This window comes from Acomys minous (genome assembly GCF_964271855.1).
Source record: "Acomys minous genome assembly, chromosome: 4".
Taxonomy (NCBI): Eukaryota; Metazoa; Chordata; class Mammalia; order Rodentia; family Muridae; genus Acomys; species Acomys minous.
The window spans coordinates 37,820,727-37,833,351 of record NC_140486.1 but is presented as its reverse complement, the minus strand read 5'-3'; positions in this window follow the sequence as shown (position 1 = coordinate 37,833,351).

Genomic DNA, 12,625 nt, shown 5'->3' with positions numbered 1-12,625 from the left:
TAAATATATCTCTCACTACTCATCAAGGAAGATTCTCTTAATATAGTCTATTACATAAATCAACAACTGGTTAAAATGCAGAAAACAACTGATATTGGAAGGCTCACCCCATAGATCCATTTCTAACACAACTTCTTTTCCCAAGGCTAAAAGAATAAAATCACAGAAGAGGAGGATAGAAAGGTTGTAAAAGCCAAAGGACCAAGAAATTTGCTCTGAGACTGTATATCCAAGAAATGACATGGAAACTACACATCTGCAAGATACCACAATAATATAGCTACCTAAATTCGATCCAGATAATGAGAACATCAATAGACACATTCGCATTAAGACATTTAACTAACATGAGAGATGGAATATTAGCCTTCTTAGCATTAAATCTCCTAATTGCATATTTAAAACCAAATGGTTAGTGCTAATACTAAATACTAATACTAAAATACAACCATATATATGATTGTATTTTATGGGATTATATTTATATATTTATGCATTTATATATGTAACAAAGAAAAAGAAGTCATGCATTTGAGAAAGAACATGGGGGTAAATTTTCTTAGGTTTCCAGTTATTAAATTAATTTTGTGAATGATTTGAAATATCAGTTAGTGAAAAAAATGAGTAGAAAAAATACATTCCTCAAAGAAAATATATTTGTATTTCTTAGTTACACAAATGAGTTTTTCTTACCATATTTTGTATGTATTTATTACTTTACATTTGCTTTTGGTCAGTGGTTGGCCAATATTTTATGATGATAAAAGTCTTTTAAAGATACAAACTGAAGACAAATGTATTTTAGCCAGATGTGAGATAAACAAATACGAAGCAAATAAATGTGACATCTGGCGATGGGAGAAGCTTTCCAAGGCTTATAGATTCATAAATGTAAAATGAGAATATTTGTTGACAAAATTCATGTAAACTAATAGGAGTTTCCTTCATAATACCTTGCCTACATTATGCCTGTATACAAAGGATGTAATGGAGAAACAGCTTCTCTGTTCACATTAAAAGGCAAGATGTTAAGTCTTCAAAAAAGTTATATGGAGAAGTTTATCTGTGTTCTCTGAAATTTTGAGTCATGTAGAAGCCAATATTTGATCAACTAAATCTGATAACAATCCTCCTTTGGCTTTCAATGAAACGTAAAGAGTAAGAGAAGAGGTAAAGAAGATTTTTCATGGTAATCAACATTTTGGTCAATATCCATGTACTTCAGCACTGAAGTCATCTGGGCTATGTCTGAGGGATGAATACAAGGCACCCACATTTGTAAAAGATCTGCTAAAAAGGCTTAAACCACACATCGATCCCCACACAATAATAGTGGGAGACTTCAACACCCCACTCTCACTGAAGGATAAGTCATTGAAACAGAAACTAAGCCGAGAAATAACATCATTAACCAATGCCATGGGTCAAATGGATCTAACAGATATCTATAGAACCTTTCACTCAAACAAGAAAGAATATACCCTTTCTTTACCCTCAAAAGATAAAGAATATACAAAAGGTAAAAGAGAAACTCTGGTACCCCTTATTTGGCCATGTCCCCTTGATGGGGAGGCCTGATGGCACTTGGAGGAAGGATAGCAGACTACCAAGAAGAAACTTGAGACCCTAGCATCATAATCAATGGGAGGAGGTCCCCATCAGTCACAGTCATAGGGAAGGGGAATGGGGTGAAAGCGGGAGAGAAGGAGGAATGGGAGGATGCACTGGATGGGATAGCAATTGAAATGTAATATGAATGATTTTATTTTTCAATAAAAAAAAAGAGAGAAGAGGACCTCAGCAGTAACAACTACAATGCATCTTGCCAAATAACCAGAGATGATAAAATAACCAGAAGAAAGCACCAGAAACACAACTAAGCTCAGCAGTGGCTGCCCAGACATGTGGCCTGCAAGATACCTATAAGACATTTGTAGAATGAGTCAAGGATACAATAAGGCTTAATTTTGCTCATTGGATCCCAATTAGAAATGTCCACTTAAAAAACGGAGTACTATGACATAGTCATGAGTCTGTAGGGATAGAGGTGATACGTTATCACTTAAACATGATCTGTGTTTGGTGTCAAATTGATTAGGGGTGAAGTTGTGAAGGGTATCGTCAATTTGACAGAATCTAGGAACACTTACTGACTGGTCTTAGAACACGCCTGTGAAGGATTGTATTCAATACAAGAAGTGTAAAGACATGCTCATTTGACAGTGGACTATGTAAGAGAGTATTAATGAGAATTCAACACACATTCACCTCTCTGTTTTATAATTGTGTATATGATGGTACATAGTAAACAGTATAAAATTGAAAACTAAAAAAAAAAAAAATTAAAAAACTGAGTTTTCTTAACATATAAATACCACATCCTAAAACTTGAAACTCAAAAGGTTTTTGGTTAGTTTATAATCCAGTAGAGTACAAAAAAAGTCAACCAGAGTTTCATTCTTTGGGTGAGGGAATGGGATTATTCAACTAAGCAAATTTTTAAAATAATAAAATATAAAAACAACATTGTATTTGGCTGATTTACAATACTTCCAAAGAAAGTTCACTTCCTACCACATATAATTGAAAACCATATCTCATATCATACTATAGAAAAGAAGATATTCTAAATATCCAAAGTTAATTACTAAGCCCTTCCTAATGTCAGTGGTTCATTGCATAAAATGTCAGTGCTGTACAGTTGTTGACACTAATAAAAATCAACAGTTACATTTTCATTAATAATGCCTTAGATAGATTTTGAGATATTCTTTTGATCTAACACCAGTCCATTTTTTCCAAGACTTGGATATGTAAGATAATAATCACCAATCAGGCTATATATATACATGTGTGTGCATATACAAGTATAAATATATGTGTATGTGTGTATCAAAATAAAAATGACAAATTTCATAAAGAACAAGGAGTATAAAGTAAAAATATGGATTTACAATGAAAAGATAAATCTATATTATATCTCAGAAAAGGCAAAGAAAACTATGTTTCATAAACAAAACAAAATCAAACCAAGAAAACTTTGGATATTACTTAAGATTCAGAATGTCTGTAAACTGGGAAAATGAAATTCTGTCTACTAATACCACTGTGATGTATTCAACTCCATTTGATGAAGAGAAGCCATCTGAACTTGGAGACAAGGAAGCTTGAAAGATAAGGCAGAATCTAGAGAGAAACCATCATAAATTTCAATTTATCTTCTGTCTCTCTGAAGGTTTTAGGGACACTGTTGGGTAGGATCTAAGAGGTGCTTTGGGAGTGAAGACATATGATAAAAATATATTTCATAAACCCCACTGCTGCCCTCCCTTCTGATTTTAAAAAGCATTTGCTTGAAATGAAAAAAAAGGTTTACTATATAATGCTTAATAAAATATATATGTTAAAAAATTTCCCCAGGAGCCAGGTGCAGTGGTGCATGCCTATAATCCCAGCACTGGGGGAGCAAAGGTAGGTGGCTCTCTTTGAATTCGAGGCCAGACTGATCTACAAAGCAAGTTCAGGTGAGCCAAGGCTACACAGGGAACTCCTGTCTTGAAAAAAAATTCCCAGCAGCTATCAGTTAAAAATTTTTTTCTAATAGAACTAGAACCAGAGAAATTAAACAAATATCACAATAAATGAACCCTGAACTTTTCTCTATATGTAAAACAAAGTCAACATACTCTCAATTGATTTTATATAAGCAAAAGCTCTAGGTGTCTGCATACGGTAGGGTATGTTACAGTAAGCCAAATTTCTGGAATTTTAAAAGTTGAAATAAAAGCAATACTAATTAAAACAGCATGGTACTGGCACAGCAACAGGCTGGTTGATCAGTGGAATCAAATCAAAGACCCAGATATGAATCCACACACATATAGTCACTTGAATTTTGACAAAGAAGACAAATCCATTCAATGGAAAAAGGATAGCATCTTCAACAAATGGTGCTGGTCTAACTAGATGTCTATGTGTAAAAAAATGCAACTGGACCCATATTTGTCACCTTGCACAAAACTCAAATCCAAGTGGATCAAAGACCTCAACATAAAACCAGAGACTAAGTCACTTAGAAGAAAAAGTGGGGAAGAGCCTGGAACACATTGGCACAGGAGACAACTTCCTGAACAGAACACCACCAGCCCAGGCCTTAATGTCAACAACTAATAAATGGGACCTCATGAGGCTGAGAAGCTTCTGTAAGTCAGGAGACACTGTCAAGAGAACAAAGCGACAACCTACAGAATGGGAAAAGATCTTCACCAACCCTACATCTGACAAAGGTCTAATATCCAAAATATATAAAGAACTCAAGAAATTTAACACCACCAAACCAAATAACCCAGTTGAGAAATGCGGCTTGGAACTAAACAGAGAATTCTCAACAGAGGAATATCAAATGGCTGAGAAACACTTAAAGAAATGCTCAACCTCCTTAGTCATCAGGGTAATGCAAATCAAAACGACACTGAGATTCCATTTTACACTCACCAGAATGGCTAAGATCAAAAATTCAAGCGACACCACATGCTAGCAAGGATGTGGGGAGAGAGGAACACTCCTTCATTGCTGGTGGGAATGCAAACTAGCACATCCACTTTGGAAATCTATCTGGTGCTATCTCAGAAAAATGAGAATAGGGTTTCCTCAAGACTCAGCTATTCCACTCCTTGGAATATACCCAGAAGATGCTCCAGCACACAACAAGAACATTTGCTCAACCATGTTTATAGCAGCCTTATTCATAATAGCCAGAACATGGAAACAGCCTAAGTGTCCCTCAATAGAAGAATGGATTAAGAAACTGTGGTACATATACACTATGGAATACTACTCAGCTATTAAAAACAAGGAATTCTCGAAATTTGTGGACAAATGGATTGAGCTAGAAATGATCATAATGAGTGAGTTAACCCAGAAGCAGAAAGACTCAAATGGTATATACTCACTTATATCTGCATACTAGCCCAAGGGGCATGTCCCATGAAAGCCTTCACTTACCAGGAAACTGGGACAGAGGGGAGGACATCCTATTGGGATTCTAGATGAGAGAAGCATGGGAAAATAGCAAAGTAGAAGGATCCAGAGGGTCCTAGAAACCTACAAGAAGAACATTATGATAGGCAGATTTGGGCCCAGGGGTCTCGCTCAAACTAAGGCACCAGCCAAGGGCAATACAGGCGGTAAACTTTAAACCCCTACCCAGATCTAGCCAGTGAGCAGAACATTCTCCACAGTTGAGTGGAGAGTGGGGTATAACTTTCACAGGTACTCTGGTGCCTCACATTTGACTATGTCCCCTGGAGGGGGAGACCTGCTGGCACTCAGAGGAAGGATAGCAGGTCACCAAGAAGAGACTTGATACCCTATGGGCATATACAGGGGGAGGAAATCTCCCTCAGGAACAGTCATAGGGGAGGGGAATAAGGGGAAAATGGGAGGGAGGGAAGAATGGGAGGATACAAGGGATGGGATAACCATTGAGATGTAACAAGAATAAATTAATAAAAAGTTTAAAAAAATAAAAATAAACAAACTTAAAACAAAAGTTGAACTAAAATCTTAATTTGATTTTTCCAATATTTCCAAGGAATACTTTGCTATTTTTAAAAAGCAGAAGAGTATCAATGCGAACATTCAAACTTTAGATTAAAAAAAGGGAAGAAGTAATTTGAAAATGCACTCATTGACAAAATGATTATCCTAAAGTACCTTGGTTAACAAGAAACAATCAGAAGCTGATTAAGATTCAAAAGTGCACAGTGGTGGGTTCAGAGGTCAATGTTACACTAATTACTTATGTGTGAGCTTAGACTCTTCACATGTTATCTTCCGCAAGTTCAGTGAAGACAAAGTGAAGCTCACAGCCTACCAAAATGTTAAGTGCATAAATGTTACCAAAATCAATTACTGAAATTGATTTAACCCCATGTACTAGATAAGTTTCTGCATGTACACACACACACACACACACACACACACACACACATACACACAAACACAAACACACATCTGATCCATGCATACACAGTAGACAAAACATATTAGCTAGCATTCACATAGAACAACAACTGAGGTTATTAATGTAAAAATTTTTCTCCACATTCAAATATTTATAGTCATGTACATTTCCTTTAATACTGATCTACATTTATTTTATTTTGGCTTTATTTATTTTAGTTCCATATGCATTTGAAAGAAGTCATCTATGTGGAATCAAAGCATTTATTCTTAATTAATCAAGATGTTATTTTAAGCACACAGATTTTTAAAAAACAGAATTTGCTCTGTCTTTATTGCTTTATTTTTTTTTTTACTGAAAATGATGGTTTGTACATGAAAATAAACTAATATTGAAACACTTGCACTGTGGTCTTCACTATGCAATAAGACAGTTCAAACAGAATATCCATGTGCAGAGTTCTTTTATGGTCCAACACCAATTTGCTCTAAGGTAACACAGGGATAATGAACACTTTTAAAAGGATGGAGCAGACATTGCAACCATAGATTTACTGGCTTACCAAAGATGTTACAATCTAGTTGGTAAATAACATTCACTTTATATTGGTAAACTATGTGGGTAGGATACACACTGATGAGCTTGCAGCCCCTTTGGAGACACTGCAATCTGTTGTGCAACACTGACTTGATATTTGCAAAGATTTTTGTCTCTTTTAAAAAATGATAATTTTATAAACTCAAAGAGCCCTGAAACCAAACACTAAGTACATAAAAATAATGATCTTGTTTACAACTTTTGCCCATGAGTTTCTAAATAAAATTCAAACACATCTGTTTCCTAAAGGATGTGATGTTCCCATTATTTTATGCTTATTAAGTTGGAAATGCAACCATCAAATGTTATGGGGAAGCAGCATAGTTGACTATGCTAAGTCATTAAGTCATTATTTCATGCAAAGTATACACAGAAGACAAATTTTCCTACCACACATTTAATCTATCTTTCAGAATGGGTGAACTCTAAAGCCACAGATTGTACATTGCATGTCAAACTTCATCTCATTTCAATGTTCTGTGGCCTCAGTGGAGCATCAAAACAGTTGATTGGTTGGCAAAGTTTTAAATTAAGTAAAGTTTGCATAGAAAATTTACATTCAAAAATATTTTCAGTAATTATAGTAGGGCAATATATAAGCTTGCAATAGTATAATCACATTTTCCCCATTCCCATTTTACCCCCTAAACCCTCCCATATACCCCTCACCACTATCCTTGAGATGTATGGCCTCTTTTTTCATGAATTGCTATTGCGTTAAATGTTATATGCATAATATGTTATTATACCATATGTGTATGCATGTAATCCTAACTGTGTCTTCCTCAGTCCCTAAAAAGTTACATGTATGTATGTTTTCAGGACTGACTGCTTGGAGCTATCCAAGCAATTGGTGGTCACTTTCCCAGGGAAGACCAGCTCCCCTCCTAGCTTAGAGAAAAGCAGAGAAGTTGCCTATAGCTTGTTGTACGGTTGAGGCCTTGTGGGCCTTTTTCTTGTTCTCTTTGGCATGTCCACTGGTATAATTCTTATTCAGCTCAGATATGAACAGTCATTATGGTGGGACTTTTAGCATGTGAGCAAACTCTCTGATCCTATGGCTCTTAAATTTTTCGGCCTCCTCTTCCACAATGTTTCCTGAGCCCTAGGTGCGTGAGTGATTTGTAGATGTATCTATTTGGTATGGTCTCCACAGTTCTGCATTTTGATGAGTTGTGGTTTTCTGTAATGGTCTCTGCTGCAAAAATTAATTTTCCTTGATGAGTGGTGAAGACTACACTTAAATAACTTGTAGATAACTCACTAAAGTTGAGTAACAATTTACTATATGTTTAAGTAAATAAAGGTATGCTAACAATATTATTCATATAATTTTAATGAATTCCTATCTCATTTTAAACTGATTTTTTTATTAAATTAAATAACGTTTCTTTAAATTTAAGAGTGCGATATAAGATGTATTAAACAGAAGATAAACTCACAGTTTATTCTAACCATATCAATGATAGCATTAAATTGACCAAACCTTCAAACTAAAAAATATATGAAGTTCAAGATAAAAACACAGCATCCTTAACTATATGCAATCTTTTTAAAAATGGGCTTTAAATTCAACTGTGAATACAAATTCAAAACAAAAATAGGTGAATATAAATGATCTGAGGAGATAAACAATGCAAACAATGAGTTAAGGTTGCCATATTGATGTCACATAAAACGACAAGATGATAATTACCGAAGTAAAGAGAGATACTAGATAATGTATCAGTCTATTAGCATTCAACAGCTTCCACCTCTGCCGATGTACTTCACTACAAAGTCCTGAAATTTGCTGCTATAGAGCAATACTTGAAGGATTAAAAGCTATAAATAAAACACAAAGTACAGTGGCTAACTTCAATATTTCCTCAACAATTATTTGTACTGTAAATAAAGAGAAAATTGGAAAATAAAAGTACTTACAATGACTTTATTGAGCAACACAAACTATCTAGCAGCTATAGAATATGCTAAAATAGTAGAATATGATTTTTCAAGTATAAACAAGACTAAAGCTTTAAAAGGATAGTCTACATATTAGATTATAAGTCTAAATACATGTAAAAGGATGGAACACAGTGTTTAAGACATATATAAAATCCAGAAAGAAATTTAGGAAATTCTGAAGTATAGGAAAAAAATTAAATGTACTTCTAAATAGACCATGGCTTTAAAAGAAAGTTATACATAAGATACCAATATCAAAGCACCAACTTTTCAAAGTAGTAAAAGGTATAATGTGGGTAAAAGTAATAAACTCAATAACATAAACAAAATCAGCAAACAGCCTGACTGAACAAAAGAAAGGCAGAAAAGATGAGAAGGAAGATGCATCGTTTCTTTCAGAGCCATAGGAAGTGAAGGCTGACTAGATAAAGTATCAGCAGACACAAAACTATAAGATATTGTTAGAGACATTTTGAAAAGAGTGCTGATTTATTTAATTTTATGTATATAAAGTTTTTGACTGCATGGATTTATGTGAACCACAGGTGTGCCTGGTGCCAGCATCATTCAGAAAATGGAGTCTGATTCTATGTAACTGGAGATATGGTGGCTGTGAGACACCAGGTTGGGGCCCAAAACCAGAAATGAGTCTTTGCAAGAACAGGAAGTTCTCATAACCACTCAGACATCTCATCAGCCCTGAAAAAAATTCTAAAATTATTAAATATGTAGAAATAGATATCATTTTGATGAGCAAGTTTTGACAGTAATAATGTAAAAATTAATCTAAGTTGATATTTACTCTCAGCGCAGTTGCAAATATAATCCAGCAAGATTTTTGCAGAAATTGAAAATTCCAAAACCAATATAGATGATGAGTGAAGAATTGCTGAATTTCTTTAATTGTGGATTTAAAAAGTCCCAATTGATTTTTGAACAAGAGATTTGATGGAAAGGGGAAAGGAATAAGAGAAACCTTTTTATCAAGAAACATAAAAGAATAAATACATTAAATATTTTGAAGGAAAGACAACTTAGAGGGCTTACAATAACTTTCAAATGATTATAAAGCTAAGATCGTGCAACATTGCCTTGGGAATAGTTGTAAAAATTTACAGAAGAAAATAACAGACTTTGATAAATAGATCCATACATGTATGGTCAATTCATGCATCTGAAGTTGATCTAGACATAACATAATTTTGGAAAATGAGCATATATTATTATTATTCTCCATATATATGTTTACATACATATATAGTTTGTTTAAAGCAGTTCATGTAAATAGACATTGGGTTTGTCACAGTTCTGAGAAAAACCTATCAGGCTGAGTTACCAAAGGAAGTTTAAGAAACAGACCATTTGTGGAAGGTTAAAGAGCACTGCAGCAGAAACAAACATTCCTGTCATGGAACAGTGGGGGCGGTTTCCATTTAAAGGATGGTAGGATCAAGAAAAGTGAGACATTACCAAAGTTGTTAGAGAAAAGAGGAGGTGGTGACTATGGGTAGTTTGTAGAACTGGGGTTTTTATTCCAACCATGGGCAGCACAACAGGAAGGAAGAACAGAAGGGTCAAAGATCACAGCACGGCTATATTGTTTCATACATCTCCACAGACACTAAAGCATGCGTTCCTTTGGCTGATTCACCACAGTTGAGAAGAATATAGGGTTCACATAGGCCAAGCTTTCTTTCTAGAGCATATTGTGTTATATATGGAACAAAGTAGAGAGTAGATGTTGAGGGTGCACCTTAGACAAGATGTAGGGGTACTCTTCTGGAGTGATAATCAACATCCCTCAATAATTTAGTAAAGCATACTAGGGAATTCAATAATATATTACCATTGGTTTAATAATCCTATTCTTATTAATCTATCCTAAAGAAAAATTTAAATATTTACAGGAAGATTTGAACAAGCCTGCTTAATGTAGATCTTCTATTTACTATTAAATATTTGACAGACCCTTAATGCTAACAAAAATCCCATGGATAAAATATTGAAAATACACATGCTTTACAAAGCATATAATGCCATGGAAATGCTTGCAAAAATTGATACAACACAAATAATGCAAAAAAAATTGCTCAGAATATCAATACTGCATGGGCTGGAGTTTTGACTCTCTTTTGTTGTTTTGGTTTGGTTTTTGAGACAGGGTTTCTCTGTGTAGCCTTGGCTATCCTGGACTTGCTTTGTAGACTAGGTTGGTCTCAAACCCACAGAGATCCACCTGCCTCCCGAGTGCTGCAGTTATAGGCATGTGCCACCAAGCCCAGCTGGAGTCTGTACTCTTTACTCCTGTGACTAGAGTTGTTAGCATCAGAGTCAGAGCCCCGGCAGTACTAGCAGATCTAAGACACACTGGAGAAAAGAAGACAACTAAAGAGATAAAGTAATACTAGAAAGCAGAAAGTGGAGATGTATTCAATGTGGGCACATTTGGAGAGAGGAGTAAAGAAGTTCAGTGATGCCCAGTGTTGGAAGTTCAACACGAGGATCCTCCCCCGAGATAGAGGCTTGTATGGAAAGCTAGATGTACGCATAACCAGCATTCCTGACTTAGGTGTAATCCCAATTGTGCACATCTTCTTTGTCTCAGCTTGTCTTTCTTCAAAATGGCCTGACAAGTTATCAGAACTGTATGAAACCTCTAGGAGACAAGCTCTGCTTCTGGCAGGCACCAGGATTCAGTCTTTTCCTTTGTTCATCATAAGATGACTTGAGAAGTTCTTTCTTGGGCCCTTGCATTGGTACTCTGATAGTCAAAGGGAGTATGTAATTATCTCTCTAGAATATCTTCACTCTTGCCAGGACATTTATCTTCCAGCCTACAAAAAATACCTAGAAATCCCAAGATTAAATTTTATGTCAAAGTGCTAATAGGGTCAGCCTTTTCTTGAATGGTAGCATTGAGGATGAGGTATATTACTTCATGCTTTTATTTTTTTTTCAGTTTTTTATTTTTTAAATATATTTTATTAATTTATTCATATCACATCTCAATTGTTATCCCATCACTTGTATCCTCCCATTCCTCCTTCCCTCCCATTTTCACCTTACTCCCCTACCCTATTACTGTGGCTGAGGGGGACCTCCTCCCCCTGTATATGCTCATAGGGTATCAAGTCTCATCTTGGTAGCCTGCTATTCTTCCTCATGCTTTTAATTTTTAAGTCCTTTTATAAAAATGACAAATGTCACTCAGCATTGCTTCTAATTGTTAGAGCATAATTATAAGGAGTCCATAAAAGTTTGCTGAATCATAAGTCTGAACTTTCATCCGATGGAGATCAATCACTGCCAAACGAAAGTCCCTAGGGAAGTCTAGAAATAAAATTACAATCTCAAAAAAAAATAAATAAATAAAACTCATTCATACTTCCTTCAGCAATGAAAGCTACCATACTTTAAGATTTTCACTTTTTTTGATAATTACAATTTCATATCTTTCCTGAGGCTGGAGTTACTCATCTCCTGTGATAATAGAAGCCATAACATTGAGATTCTTCTCCATAAAAAAATACTTCTCTATAATGGGGGTGAATTACCTTTTAGAGCAGTCATATTGTTAATGAAACCAATATAACCATTTTCAAGGAAAAAGGTTAATAACATGAAGGCATTGTAAAAAATAAAGTGTAAATTTTTTTGGTTTACTGATAGGAACAATAAACTAGCAAAATTCAGTCATTTGCCTTATTTTGCAGGTCAAAATCAATGAAAGTGGCCCACTGAGTCCTGACTAAAGTATGAGTGTTTGGAGTATATGAACATGAGTTTTTATAAAACTGTTCAGATCCTCAACCATGCCTCTCCTTCTAACATAAGAGAATTACTTATGCAATATTGGAAAACATGATGTGAATTGCCCAGTTAATGTTTACTCTATGCATATGGTCCAATGCAAACTACTTGGAATAGTTTTCAGATTACCTGTTACAGACTGCTTCAGGAAAGTGTTTTATAAGATACATGGAAAATAATCAATACATGTATCAATCTCGGTGTGAACAGGAGGCAGCACATTTATAGTGACTTCAACAAGGGGTTTTAACATAAAAATTATCATACAAGACCAATAATAACTAGATTGAAGGTGTACTGCAGAGC